The sequence below is a fragment of the Lepidochelys kempii genome, chromosome 1 (assembly GCF_965140265.1).
Source record: "Lepidochelys kempii isolate rLepKem1 chromosome 1, rLepKem1.hap2, whole genome shotgun sequence".
NCBI lineage: Eukaryota > Metazoa > Chordata > Testudines > Cheloniidae > Lepidochelys > Lepidochelys kempii.
Genome location: NC_133256.1, coordinates 268,683,295 through 268,698,723, shown reverse-complemented (window position 1 = coordinate 268,698,723; position 15,429 = coordinate 268,683,295). Strand labels below are relative to the sequence as shown.

At 43.2% G+C, this 15,429-nt stretch overlaps 1 protein-coding gene across 4 annotated transcripts in view; it reads right to left on the bottom strand.

The window, feature by feature from the left end:
* TMCC3 (transmembrane and coiled-coil domain family 3) overlaps positions 1 to 15,429 on the bottom strand; it is a 234,653-nt gene that overhangs the window by 46,902 nt on the left and 172,322 nt on the right. The window contains exon 1 of one of the 4 annotated variants that reach the window (XM_073327541.1): positions 12,814 to 13,354. The exons of the other annotated variants lie outside the window; for them this stretch is intronic. The gene's annotated coding sequence lies outside the window, so the exon portion shown is untranslated. Of the gene's footprint in view, positions 1 to 12,813; positions 13,355 to 15,429 lie in introns of those variants that run through there. 4 annotated transcript variants of the gene reach the window in all.

Here is a 15,429-nt window from a genome sequence, read left to right as displayed (position 1 = left end):
GAAATTGCTACAAGCATGTAGCCTCTATTTATTCAGGGTTCAAATGCAGATCTTTTGTCAAAATTAAGTTAACTTTAAACAGCTCCAGCTGCTTGATACAATATAGCTACAAAAAAAAAAAAAAAAAGAAAATTTCAACCTAAAGGTCAGTATGACTTCCTACAAACACAACAGTCACCATCCATCATGTTTCTGCTCAGTACATGCTCATTTTCCCAAGGGGACAAGGCAGGGAGATGGGGATGGGAGACAGTTGTATGCAGTATTGAAAAAGCATAACAAGTTAAATGTGATTGGAGAACATAAGGCATTTCCTCGGAGAAGCTTTGTGAAAAGAAGAAAAAAAAAATCTGACTTCAAAAATAGAGCAAGTCACCTGACACTGAAATGGTGTCTTTATCTTCTTTTCCTCCTACTCCTTCCATATAGACTCATCCAAATCAGTATTTGCCGCTATTGGCAGTGAGCCTTAAATCCAAACTGGTAAATTTTTAACTGACATATTGATTGGATCACTTTCGTGTAGTGCAGTTTTTGAGTCAAGACAATAACTGTAATAGTGGGCTCACAAGTATGTCAAGCTTTGAACCCAAGCAAAGCTACATAAAGAATGGACAATAGTAAACAGATCTTAATATCTACAATAAACAGAGCATGCATCATTCTGGCAGAATCATAATGAATATGCACAAAGAAACTGACTCTGAAGGAAAAAAAAATAAAACCACAATAAGGAGACTAAATTGAGTCAGAATTCTATTAAAATATTTTATCTTTAAATACCAGAACATTGCAATATTTCCAACTCACTAATTTTGATTTGCTTTTTAAGATAGAAACTTAGTGTTTTCTGATTTTAAATCAATATTTAAAATTCCACATAGCCCATGAGGTGTCTATAAAGATATCATTTCAAGTCATATTTTCTCTTTTTAAAGGATAAAAGGATGAGTACAGTGTAAAAAAATTACTCAGGCATTGTCTACACTGGCAAGTTTCTGCGCAGTAAACGGCTTTCTGCGTTGTACCTCCCACCAAGCCACTTAGTGCACAGAAACTGCGCCATTGCAGCACTGTAAAAACAAACAAACACACACACCTCCCCCCAACCACCACACCCCCTGACGAGAGACGTACAGCCTACAGTGCTGCGGCGCCAGTATAGACACCCTGGGCAATTACAGCACTGCGGCTGGCCTCCGGTAGGTGTCCAACAATGCCTGTTCTTGCCTCTCTGGACATTGGTTTGAACTCTACTGCCCTGCCCTCAGATGACCAACCGTCATCCCCACCCCGTAAATTCCTTGGGAATTTTGAAAGTGCCCTTCCTGTTTGCTTGGTGACACATGCAGTGGTCTCAGTGCATCTTTCCAGGTGGCCATGCCTGCTCCACGCACCAAGTGATCCCCTGCTTGGAGCAATGCCGAGCTGCTGGACTTCATCAGCATTTGGGGAGAAGAGGCTGTCCAGTCCCACCTGCACTCCAGCTATAGGAATTATGGTACCTATGGACAGATTTCACGATGCATGAGAGAAAGGGGCCATGACCGGGACACACTGCAGTGCAGGGTCAAAGTGAAGGATCTGCAGAATGCCTACCACAAGGCGCGGGAGGCAAACTGCCGCTCCAGTGCTGTGCCCACGAGCTGCTGGTTCTACAAAGAGTTGGATGCGATACTCAGTGGCAACCCCACCTCCACTGTGAAGGCCACTGTGGATACTTTGGTGGGTTGCATGCCAGCCAAGAGTGGAAGAGAAAATCTTGGACGACAATGTGGAGGGGGATGACGTGGAGGTCAGAGATGTGCAGCCAGGAGCTCTTCTCTACCCCGGGGGATGCTAGCCAGTCTCAGCTGTTGCATGTTGGTGAAGTGCACACAGGAGAGGAGGCCCCTGGTAAATGGCTTTGATTCTGGGAATGACTGAAGCGAGTTGTTGGGGGCAGAAGGGTTGCAGAAAGCAGGCTTGTGTTTATATGATGCGCGTACCACCACTTGCCTAGTCTGAGTGGCGGAACAGGGTGTTGATTGACTCCCTCACTTTATGGGAATCTGCCTCAGATCTCCAGGAAACTCTCATGGAGATACCGGCAATCCACTGCCACAGGTTCTTTGACAGAGCTACTTTGTTTCTTGCCCCATTAAGGGTAACTTTCCCACGCCACTCTGCCAAAACTTGGGGGGGGGGGGCGGGGAAGAGAACCATTGCTGCACACAGGCAAGCCGCATAAGGGCCAGGGCAGAAGCTGCAGTCTTGGAGAAGACCCTCCCTTGATTCTGTGCTCACCCTCAGCAGTGAGATATCATCCATAACGAACACAGCCTGTGGAAAATGTTGGGACAGGAATGATTTATAAGGCCCCCCCTCCCCCGCACAGTGCTGGCTCTCCCCAAGAGCCACGTGCCCAGTGTACAGTATGGTCCTGTAACATTGATTTCCCTTGCCCCTGAGGTTACTCACCATTCTGGGGGTCTTGGGGCTCATGTGTGCTTGGCTGGGGTCAGCCAGTTAGTGACAGGTATGTGAATAGCGGCTGTATTTTAAAGCACTGGCCTGTGTGTTGCAAACAATACTGCATCTGTAAAGTGTTGCATTTTGGCTTCACAGATATGACCCTGGGAGCCCAGCCTCCCTCTTTGTTATCGCCAGCTGAATGGCTGCGCAGAATTAGAGAGCAGCCATGAAGAACTAAGGAGGACTTTCTGCATGATGTCATGATGCACTCCGCAGCCGAAACCAAGAACTGAAGGAGCGGCGGGACAGCGAGAAGAGGGGCCGAAAGGAGAATGCGGCGCACCAGAACGAAGCCATGGAGCGGCTCTTAAACGTTATGGAGCGCCAAGCGGACACGCTCCAGACACTACTAGCACTGCAAACCGAGCAGCTCCGTGCCCGCCCTCCCCTGCAGCCGCTTTCACAAAACTCAGGCTTCAGAGTAGCAGCCGTGTTAGTCTGTATTCGCAAAAAGAAAAGGAGTACTTGTGGCCTTAGAGACTAACCAATTTATTTGAGCAGTTTTATTTCACAAAACTGTTACCCATGCAGTGCCCAGACACCGACAACACACTCTTTTCAACCTCCTGGCTCCAGTCTCTACCCGCGGCATTCCACTCCTCCCCTGTCACAGTCCAGCACTGCGGACTCCCAGTACCCACTGCACTCAACACCCATCCCTCTGCAGTTTAGCCCTACTGAAGTACAGTACCCACTGCACTATACTCCAAAGGAGAAGGTTGGATATGATATCTGGACATACGCAAATCTTTAAGTGTCCCAGGACCCCACCTCCTCCTGGGATCCTCCCTTCCCCCATCCCCCTCAGTGCTGATGCGTTTTTTTGTTTGTTTCTCTCCTCTGATTGTTGCTTTTTTAATAAAAGAATTGTGCTGGTTTGAAGGCAAGCTTTATTCTATTAATTGAAAGCAAACAGAGCCCTGCAAAGCAACAGGCAATTTTCTTAAACCTTCATATTGCATCATCTGCACCAATCACAATTACCTCCTAGCATTATAAACACTGCACTCCCAAGCATAGCAACAAATATTAGTGGCTTTCAGCTTCAAATTGCTGTCTCAAGGCATCCCTGATCCATACGGCCCTGCACTGTGCCCCTTTAATAGCCCTGGTCTCTGGCTGCTCATATTCAGCCTCTAGGTGCTGAGCCTCAGCAGTCCAGTCCTGAGTGAAGCGGTCATCCCTCCCTTCACAAATATTATGAAGCATACAGCACGTGGCTATAAGCATAGGAATATTGTCATAGGCCAGGTCCAGCTTCCCATAGAGCAATCTCCATCGGGCTTTTAAATGGCCAAATGCATACAACAGTCATTCTGCACTTCCTTAGCCTGTTGTTGAACCGCTCCTTGCTGCTGTCAAGTTGCCCCGTGTATGGCTTCATAAGCCACGGCATTAAGGGGTAGGTGGAGTCTCCCAGGATCACAATGGGCATTTCAACTTCCCCTATGGTGATCTTCCAGACCGGGAAGAAAGTCCCTGCTTGCAGCTTCCTGAACAGGCCTGTGTTCCAAAAGATGCATGTGTCATGCACCTTTCCAGACCAGCCTGCGTTAATGTCCGTGAAATGCCCACAGTGATCCACAAGCATCTGGAGAACCATTGAGAAATACCCCTTCCTATTAATGTACTTGGTGACTAGGTGGTCTGGTGCCAGAATTGGAATATGCGTCCCATCTATTGCCCCTCTTGTGGATGGCTTTGCACAAAATGGGCTTCCCTAATGTCACGCACGTTGCCCAGAGTCACAGTCTTTTGGAGCAAGATGCGATTAATGGCTCTGCACACTTCATCAACATGAGTCCAATGGTCGACTTTCCCACTCCGAACTGGTTAGTGACCAATTGGTAGCAGTCTGGAGTAGTCAGCTTTCACAGTGCAATTGCCACACACTTCTCCAACAGCTGGGCAGCTCTCGTTCTCGATGTCTTTGCGCTGCAGGGCTGAGGAGAAATCACAGTCCCATGAATGTAGCTTTCCTCATCCGAAAGTTCTGCAGCCACCGCTTGTCATCCCAGACGTGCATGGCGATATGATCCCACCAGCAGTGTTCCCTCTAATTTTTTACATCCATGTGCGGAATGAATTTTGTTATATGCACCAATATGAAGGTGATGTGTGACCTTCATGTGTGACCCACCAATTCACGTGGTGGGGGTGGGGCCGAGGGGTTCGGAGTGTGGGAGGGGGCTTAGGCTGGGTCAGAGGGTCGATGTGTGGGGGTGGGGGTGTGCTCTGGCTAGGGGTGCAGGCTCTGGGGATGAGGAGTGCAGGGGGGGCTCAGGGCTGGGGCAGAAACATCTCTCCCCGCTGCAGCCCTGAGCCCCTGCACAGGGCTTAATAGGTAGCTGCGCAGCCATGCAGCTTAGAGGGGACCTTAGCCCACCGGTCAGTGCTTGTTTCCCCAAGCCCAAAAGCAGCGTTCCACTGTGGTCAGCACCTCCATGAAAGCCAAAAGCAATCTTGTGTCGTAGCTACTCTGCATGGGGAGATCAACGTTGCACTCCTCTTGCCTTTGTCATTTAAGGAATAACTCCACTGCCACTCATGACGCGTTAGTCAAAGCGAGCAGCATACTGGTCAACAGTGCGGGATCCATTCCCGCAGACCAAAGAGGCAGAGCAGAATGAGCAGTATACAAATGGTAGAAAGATGGTGCCAAATGCAGGTGGAAGCACAGGGATTGCTAGGATGCGAAGCAATGCATCACGGGGCATTGGGACAGGACCCAGGATGCCCCGCGACTCCCTCCGCCTTCCCACAACTCTTAGCGGCAGAAGAGGAAGAGATGCTCTGTGGGATAGCTGCCCAGAGTGCACTACTCTGAACACCGCTGCAAGTACCCCAAGTGTGAACACGCTATTGCGCAGGCAGCTGACAGCGTGAACACACAACAGTGGTTTCCCTTCAGCGCTCTCTGAGCGGCGCGGTAACTCTGCCAGTGTAGAAATACCCTCAGATTTGCAGGGGGAGACTGAGTAGGTATTAGTAATAATATGATGAATACTTTCAGTCTTCAAAAGAAAAAAAAAATGTTACAAAAGCTCCTGCCATGATACTGCTAATTTTTTATGTTTAGAAAGAGATATTAGACTGAAAACACTTTGTACTCTTATGAATATAAATGACCCCTAAATAATTCTTTTGCAACTGCCAAGATAAGAACCACAAACAGACCTTCTGCCCCAGGAGAGAGAATCATATCAACTGAAGCCACTGCCTGTTTAATCAGCAGAGAAAGTCGGAGAGCACTGTGTACTAAATCTCCATAGTATATTAAAACAGAGCCATGGACGATACCAGGAACTACTGATATCAAAGTAAAACCTCTCAAACATTAGCGGGGATAATGAGTACATGAAAATAGTAATTTATTTTCATGTTTTGCTGATATACTTATATATATTTTCACATTGTAACAAAGATTCACCTCACTTATTCAAGTGTATTTTAAAAACATCTCAAATACAAATATTGTGAAAGATTTTCTAATAGTCATATGACATCTACAACTATGTGGCATTGAACACACTTGATATGATTCACATATTAAGATATGACAAGAGACTTCTTAAAAAGCTACTTAGAGTCTCGATTCTTGCTGTTTACATTTCATACCAAATATGCTTTAGTAACAGAGTATATATTTATCTGTCTAGCCAGTCTATTAGTCACCAGTATATTAACATTCCAAATAGAATATGTCACTACATAACATACAGCAACATATTCTTAATAAACCTTCAGAAGCAGTTATTAAAATGCTTTCTACTGTTGTGGAATAATTCTGCTTTAGTTTATTCTGAGGACACCACAATTCCCAAAGTTAACAGAGCACAGGGGATGTAACTGGAGACAGAATTTCTCTTAACAATAAATATTGTGTCAATGTTACTCCAAAAGTCAATGGGCTTGCATGAGATGTTAGCAATAGCAGAATTTAATCCAGTAAAGCAAACTGAAGTTGTCTGTCTGTAGTGGGAAGTCTACAGATACAAAAATTCATTTAAGAGATCTAATACAGAATGTGTTAAAAGACTACGTACAAAAATGGAACACTTATTTATACACAAACTCCCACTTTTTTCTTCATTCTTACTGTTATTTTTAAATTCATGTTCTGACAATTTCTTAGTTAAATTTTTATGGTTCTTATTTTAGCATTTTAAAAATAAATTGGAATGACTGCAGTCTCTGGAAATAGTACAACATTGAGTGACCTTTGTGTTCTCTCACTGCCAGGGTAACATGGGTGGTGAGAGAGAAATAGTATCTCTCCTAACAGTGAACTGCAGCACAAATTCCTACTAAGTATCATCACAGAAAGTTACAAGCCACCATATAGAAAGCTGACATGGAAACATTAGCTATACTGTATCATAAAATTTAAGAACTAGCCTCCAGAAATTAACCACCTTCAGGTTTTAAACTCTGGAACATTTATTTGAGCCAAATATGGAAGGTGAAGGGCAGAATGAGTCTCCTTCCCTCACCCCAAATCTATATTTAAATGTTAATGTGTCTATTCAGGAGTAGCTGCAGCTATTACTCCCTGCAGATTACAGGTCACATTTTGAAAGGAAGATATTAAAATTTTGAGAGTGCACTGACCACTCTGAGCTGAGCAGAAACTTACAATACTAATGTATTCTTACTCTATGAGAATCAGTCCGGATGAGATCAAGAGTACAAAATAAGCACTAAATAAAATTATCTAAAAAGGAGCATGCAACAGCATCTTTCAAGTGGAAGACCAGAATTTGCATGACTGAAGTGATGAGTTCTCTCAAGTAGCCTTCCATCACTGACTTCCACCCTAGCTGGAAATTCTGGACACTGTCTACACACTTTTACATATAAAACTATAACAAAATGGAAAGACCAAGATATTTATACAAAGAGCTTTCAGCTATGTAAACTCTGTCCTCCTGCATCCTCTTCCCCTGCACCTTCCCATAAGCATCCCTTTTTATGTTGTGTCTAGTTGAAAGTGTAGCTCCTTTAGTCAGTGACCTGTCTTTTTTAAGATCTGTAAATGCATGGACACTAACGGTGCTGCATCAATAAAAAACAGCAATACCAATGCAACTTGATCACCTTTCCAACCTTTCTTTCAATACAAAGCTTTCGTGCTTTGATGGTGAAGACCCACTGCACTCTCTCAGGAGGATTGTTTAATCCCAGAACACAGATGAGCAAAAGTGCTGTCTCAATGAGGCACAGAACTTTTTGTTGCCTGTGACCAAGTCAGCTACAGAAACTGATTGAAATAACCAGTTATCAGAGCCAAAGTAAAACTGAGTGGTCACAAGATACATGTTGATGGTCAACAAACAATTAAGGCAGTGAGCCAAACCTCAGTAAGTTTGTTATACAAGTACTGCAACCCTTCTGTCACTCTTCACAACAGGCCCTCTCCTTCTCCAACACCCCTCTGTATAAACCCACGTCAGTCTGGAATATTAGGTGGCGTAGATGACAACATTCAGATTTCAGCAGTAGAAAAATCTGAGGCAGAAAAATCGTGAAATGGGTGGAGCAGGGGCCTCCTCTTGAAATTTTTGAAGCACCAAGTTTTAACAACAATTAAACCCACATATTTCATACAAATATATAACACTGTACCTGGTATTTAACTGAAGTTCTGTACTAGAAAAACCTGCCAGGCAAGGCATAGGGAGCCGAGCATCCACCAGCACAGCAATGCCCCCTACCTAAGTCACATACTTCAGTCACTAGTGCAACAAAGTGTTGGGGGGCTGAATGGGCTCTCCCTGAGCCAGGCAGAGCTCCTGACTGGCTGCCTCCTTTTCGTGAGCAATAGAAGGTTCCACAACTTTGCACGAGAGGCAATTTTGCTTTGCAGCCAGACCCATAAAGCCAGAATGAAAGTGCCTCTCCTCTCTGCTTTACCTGTATTATTGCTCTGCCCTATGAGTGTGTCATAAATATAAAGGGAAGGGTAAACCCCTTTGAAATCCCTCCTGGCCAGGGGAAAGCTCCTCTCACCTGTAAAGGGTTAAGAAGCTAAAGGTAACCTCGCTGGCACCTGACCAAAATGACCAATGAGGAGACAAGATACTTTCAAAAGCTGGGAGGAGAGAGAGAAACAAAGGGTCTGTGTCTGTCTGTATGCTGGTTTCTGCCAGGGATAGACCAGGAATGGAGCCTTAGAACTTTTAGTAAGTAATCTAGCTAGGTATGTGTTAGATTATGATTTCTTTAAATGGCTGAGAGAAGAATTGTGCTGAATAGAATAACTATTTCTGTCTGTGTATCTTTTTTGTAACTTAAGGTTTTGCCTAGAGGGGTTCTCTATGTTTTTGAATCTAATTACCCTGTAAGATATCTACCATCCTGATTTTACAGGGGGGATTTCTTTATTTCTATTTACTTCTATTTTTTATTAAAAGTCTTCTTGTAAAACACTGAATGCTTTTTCATTGTTCTCAGATCCAAGGGTTTGGGTCTGTGGTCACCTATGCAAATTGGTGAGGCTTTTTATCCAACATTTCCCAGGAAAGGGGGGGGTGCAAGTGGTGGGAGGATTGTTCATTGTTCTTAAGATCCAAGGGTCTGGGTCTGTAGTCACCTAAGCAAATTGGTGAGGCTTTTTACCAAACCTTGTCCAGGAAGTGGGGTGCAAGGTTTTGGGAAGTATTTTGGGGGGGAAGGACGCGTCCAAACAGCTCTTCCCCAGTAACCAGTATTAGTTTGGTGGTGGTAGCGGCCAGTCCAAGGATAACGGGTGTAATATTTTGTACCTTGGGGAAGTTTTGACCTAAGCTGGTAAAGATAAGCTTAGGAGGTTTTTCATGCAGGTCCCCACATCTGTACCCTAGAGTTCAGAGTGGGGGAGGAACCTTGACAGAGTGAAATGCAAAGAAAGAATTCGGGAAGAAAAAGAAAAGAAGACAGATGAATACATACGTTAAAGGGATAATAAGGGCCAAGAAGGATGGGGACAGGCAAAGAAAAGAAAGAGCGGAGAAACACAGTTGTTTTAATCTGGAATTTCTATAATTATGCATCAAACTGTTTGGATATCTTAGTTTACAACCGATATACAGAAATGGTGGTAGTGCTCAACAACTATGCAATAAACCAGTTTAAATATTCTGTAGAAAATGCTACTTGAAATCCCATTAGCAAAGTATTTACTGTTCTAGTGTGGACAAGACAGACTGCCATTAACACATGCAGATATCTGGTGCTGGTGCGGCTATACTGCTTGTATGACCACCAGAGAGTGCTATTCCACTTGTATCTGAGGGGGTACGATCTGCTGGGCTTTATGGAGGGTACAGCAATAACATTATTGTAGGATAGAGCTGACGGCAATCCAAAGTGCACATAGCCTCATACAGTCTGCTATCCACTCCACCCCAACAGGTGACTGGCAGCTCCTTTGGAGTGGGGTGGTTGGGCCACATACTCCTATCATTTACAAAATCAAAAAACAGATTGTGCATTAATATGAATGCACAGTGAGGTGTGAGGTTTTGGCAGACTAGAGTCAGTCATTTTTTGAAGACGGTAATGTTGCACAGAAAGTTAGCTTTTGGGGGAATAAGGAACAAAGTGACAAAATATTTTGCAAGTCTGGCAGAGAAAGAGAAGGACAGCCCTGACATGAACCAACAAGAAGCCTGATGCAGTTTCCAGTAAGAATGAAACCAAAACTCCTAGCATGACCGTACAAGTCACTAAAATGAGTTCATTAGACTATTAAGCAATAATATGTACATCATACAAACCTCAGTAACTGTAGAGATAGCAGCTATTACAATTTTATTCTTCCATTTGCAAAGCATGTGTGTGGGGTCAGAAAGGGAAACAAAAAGACACTTCTATGTCTGCCCTTAAGACTGAACTTTCAGCCTGGCACAATAAGCCTAACTGTATACAGATCCCCATTTTCCACACTTGCTTTGAAGTGCTACTGACTGCAACCCCTCTTGCTTATTCCAACAGGGTAAAGACAGCAAAAAAACCGTGGACCTGGAAATATAGTTGGGCCTTTTCTGGCAGACTGACAGTAGAGTTGAAAGCCCAGCCACATAAGTATCTTTCCCATTTCACTCCAAGATACTGCAAATTTCTAGTGAACAGGGTAGAACAGCCCCAAGTGGAGGAAGAAATGGTTTGGTAATAGAGTCAAAAAAATGAAACTGCTACTAGAGTTATTGGATTTATGCGACGTATGTCTTACTGCTTAACATTTTAATGGATCTGATTAGTCTTGCTCATGCTGACGTGCAATATTTTATTTCTTCTGTTTGTACTGCAGGATAATCCAACTCCAAAAACAAAGAGCAGCTACAGATTTTTACACCAACATTTACTTTCCCACCCTATGGTTCATTTGGTAATTTCATAATTTTGCTCAATGTTCTCCAAGAGTCACAAAGAAGCTTGAGGTCTCAGATAATACATGGAGCCTAAACACTGCAAGTGGGACTGAAGTTATCCTTCTCCAGAACCTTTATAATTCACTGCAAATAAAATTCTAGAATTTCTTCACAGCATCTACTTTGACTGCTACCAACTAGATTACAATTCTAGTTCATTCAGTTTTTGAGCCCTTTTAGAATGGGGTCAAGTTCATTACTAAGTAGCTCTAGGTCTTCAATTCTTTCCTCTTGGTTTTCTGCAATTTTAAACCAAAAGCTGCTTGTCTACTGTAACTGCCGAAACATGTTTAAAGGACACTGGAATTCTTATTTAGCATGTCTGACGAACCATAGCCTTACCTCCCATTGATTTAAGCCAGAAGAGAAATAAGCCTATATTTTTATGCACAGTAGGCTACCAAGATAGACTGTACTGAATTAGAAAATGTTAGTGCCAGTTCTGACTTTAAAGCGTTTCTACTCTGTGGCACTCACATGACTGGACACTGATATAGGACAGTGTATTTTACATTAAGTGCTACCTCATACTTTTTGTACGAAATGTAACAATTTAGAATAGAAACAGAAGTTCATGTTGAAAATCCAGAAATACTAGTCATCTTGGCCAACCCCAATGACTTTTCTCTCTCATCATAGTGTGACAGGTTGCGTCACAGAAACCCCCTTGGAACTGCCATCTGGTGTGCTGGGACTACCCCAAGCTCATTTTCCCTGGCAGCTTGGGACTTCAGTACCCTGGCTTGTTGAGCCAGACATGCTAGCCTGCTACAAACAAAGACCCAGGTCTGAACCACGTCCCCCAAAACCTGCAGGCTTAACTGAAAACAGTTTAAGAAGTGCTCCTGTCTCTAGCACCCAGATACCGAGTTCCTAATGGTATCCAAACCCCAAATACACCTCTACCCCAATATAACATGGTCCTCGGGAGACAAAAAAATCTCACCACACTATACTGAACTTGCTTTGGTCGTCCCCTCCAGAGACCGCTGTCCTTAATCACCCCCAGGACCTCAGCCCCTACCCAACCCCCCTGCTCCCTGTCCCCTGACTGCTCCAACCCCTATCCACACACCCCATGCCCTGACAGGCATTCACTGGCAGCAGTGGGAAGCAGAGCAACGTGGCCCCAGCCTGCTCCACTCCACCACCTCCCAGCCACCAGTGAGCGTGGGGAGGTTGGGGAAAGGGCACACTCCGCACTCACCAGCAGCGGGAAGCGGAGCGCTGCGACTGGGAGTGGAGCGGGCTGCCCCATTTCTGCTGCTGCCAGTGAGTACGGGGAAGGGGGGGGAGGGATCCCTTACCCCAAGCCCCCTCCCCTGAGCGACAAGGCTGGGGCCGGGGCGAGGGAAGCGGAGCGGGCTGCTCCCGGCCCCCAGGCCACTCTGGGACTGCGGGGACCCCAAAAATGCCCCCCCACAGCTCCTGCCTCCCTGACCCTGTGGGCTGGGGAGGGGGGGTGAGGGGGAATCCCTGACCGCCCCCAGGACCCTCTGCCCCTTATCCAACCCCTCAGCCCCAGCCCAGCACCCTTAACATGCTGCTCAGAAGGGCATGTCGGAGCTTTACCGTGTTGTATGCGAACCCGCGTTATATCGGGGTAGAGGTATAAATCCGTTTTACTCTGTATAAAGCTTATACAGGTAAACTCAAATTGTCCGCCCTCTATAACACTGATGGAGCAAACAGCTGTGCATATTTCCCTCCCAGGTATTAATTACGTACTCTGGGTCAATTAATAAGCAAAAGTGATTAAATATAAAGTAGGATTTAAGTTGTTCCAAGTAATAACAGACAGAACAAAGTGAATTACCAAGCAAAATAAAACAAAAACACGCAAGTCTAAGCCTAATACACTAGGAAACTAAATCCAGCTAAAACTCACCCTCAGAGATGTTCCAGTAAGCTTTTCTGACAGACTAGACTCCTTCCTAGTCTGGGTTCAGCTATCACTCACACCCCCATAGTTACTATCCTTTGTTCAGTTTCTTTCAGGCATCTCATTAGGGTGCAGAGGTTATCTTTTGAGCCAGCTGAAGACAAAATGGAGGGGTTTCCAGGCCTTTTATACTCTCCCTCTTGTGCAACATCACAGCCACCAGATGGAGTCCCTAGCCAACTGGGCAAGTCACATGTGTATGAATGATTCAGCTTTTTGCAGGCCGATGCCATTGTTTACATGTTAGTTTGAACATTCCCAGGAAAGCTCAGATGTGGATTGGCGTCTCTCAAAGTCCATCGTTAGTTAAGTACTCCCAACTACTTGAATAACCCCTTTACAGTATGTTGACCAAATTTGCTGAAAGAAGCACATAAGGCAAACACTTTAAATACAAGCATAGAGCCAACACTCATAACTTCATATATAAAAATGATACATGCATACAAATAGGATTAATATATTCAGTAGATCATAACCTTTGCAAAGATATGTTACATGTTAACATAAAATATAGTCCCATTATGTCATATTTACACTCATAAGCCTATTTCTATAAAGAATTATGGGGTGCAACGTCACACATTGTGCTTCTGATGTATCAAAATCAGAAATATTCTTACAAATCCACTATTGATTTTTTTTTTTAAAAAAATCAAAAGACACTGAAGCATTCCCACCTCATTTTTCCTGTAATCTCTTGTTATGTGTTTAAATAGATCTGTATTCTTTTTTTAAAGGAAGTAGGATTAATTGCAGATGTGTCAATTCTGCCCTGAAGGTTTGTTTGAATCCCAAGCCTAACTAAATTAATAAGCCTTAATGCTTACAAAAAACTGCAATGACTTTTAAATCTAACACACGGAAGTCAACATACGTGACTTAATGTCATCTACAGCCCATAACTCACTTTCAGTCTATGTTTCAGAGTAGCAGCCGTGTTAGTCTGTATCCGCAAAAAGAAAAAGGAGTACTTGTGGCACCTTAGTCTCTAAGCTGCCACAAGTACTCCTTTTCTTGTTCTCCTGAATGAGAAAATTACTAGGTCATTTGAAAGCTTCTCTTACTTCGTTTTAGGATCCAATCCTGCAAATCTTTATGTATGTTAGTGGGTTTACTGAATTGCACAGTCCTATTAATTTCAGTGGGATTACATGACATGAGTAAAGACAAACACATACAGTGTTTGGTAGACCTAGTCCTTAGTCAGCAATTAAAAGGATAGACAGCTTGACATGGTCCTTTGAATTAAAAAACCCAACCAAACCCCACACATTTCTTTGTTTCTGTTATTAACACCATCTTTGACGGATAACTAAACTGAAATAATTTTTTTTTTTTTTTTTTTAAAAACACACACATTTTGGACCAAAATGTAAACTTTTTAAAGGAATGATCTTGTGTAACACCAACCCTTGGACTTAAACTAGATGAAACTTTACAAGGATACATGTGAGACATCTATTATACTTCAACTATAGTCTACTTTAAAAATATACTGATTATATATAGACTAGTTTCAGAGTAGCAGCCGTGTTAATCTGTATTCTCAAAAAGAAAAGGAGTACTTGTGGCACCTTGGAGATTAACAAATTTAGTTGAGCGTAAGCTTTCGTGAGCTACAGCTCACTTCATCGAATGCATTCAGTGGAAAATACAGTGGGGAGATTTATATACATAGAGAACATGAAACAATGGGTGTTACCATACACACTGTAATGAGAACACCCATTGTTTCATGTTCTCTATGTATATAAATCTCCTCACTGTATTTTCCACTGAATGCATTCGATGAAGTGAGCTGTAGCTCACGAAAGCTTACGCTCAACTAAATTTGTTAATCTCCAAGGTGCCACAAGTACTCCTTTTCTTTTTATATATAGACTATGTTTTCATAATGTTGTTCGTATTCATTTAGGACCTGTTCCAAAGACCACTGAAGTAAATGAAGAGACCTCAAGTGATTTCAGTGCATATTGGACCAGGTCCTTAGTTATTTTTAATCAACTCAATAATATAAATAATACTTTGCACTCACACCTTTTTCCATCCAGAGATATCAAAAGACACATAAGCATTACGAACTCTACCGTACAAATGGCTAAGTAAAATCCAAAGGTCACTGACTTATTCAAGGCCATGCAGCCAGCCAGTGGAAGGATTTGGAATAGAAGAACCCAGGTTTCATGATTCAAAACTAGGTTTAGGAATAGATTTTTTTTTTTTTAAAATACACTCATCCATGATAATCAAAATTTTACTAATAGGCAAAGAAAGAAAAATGGTGTTTTCAAAAGTATTAAAGTTTGATTTAAGGATATTCTGTATATTTTGACATATGAGGTTTAATTAACAACACTAATGGAAGTAACAAATTACTTTATCTGAACAAACCAAAAGCATCAATACTTTCATTCATTCTACCATATGATTCCCTCCAGTTACACTCTCCCTTCAACATCTCCCCAAACTGAGGTCAGGTCTGGATTGCAGCACATTTGCCTATTGTGTCAAGATGCTGAAACTTGATATCCAGCAGTGCCCATTTGATTTATACCCTGA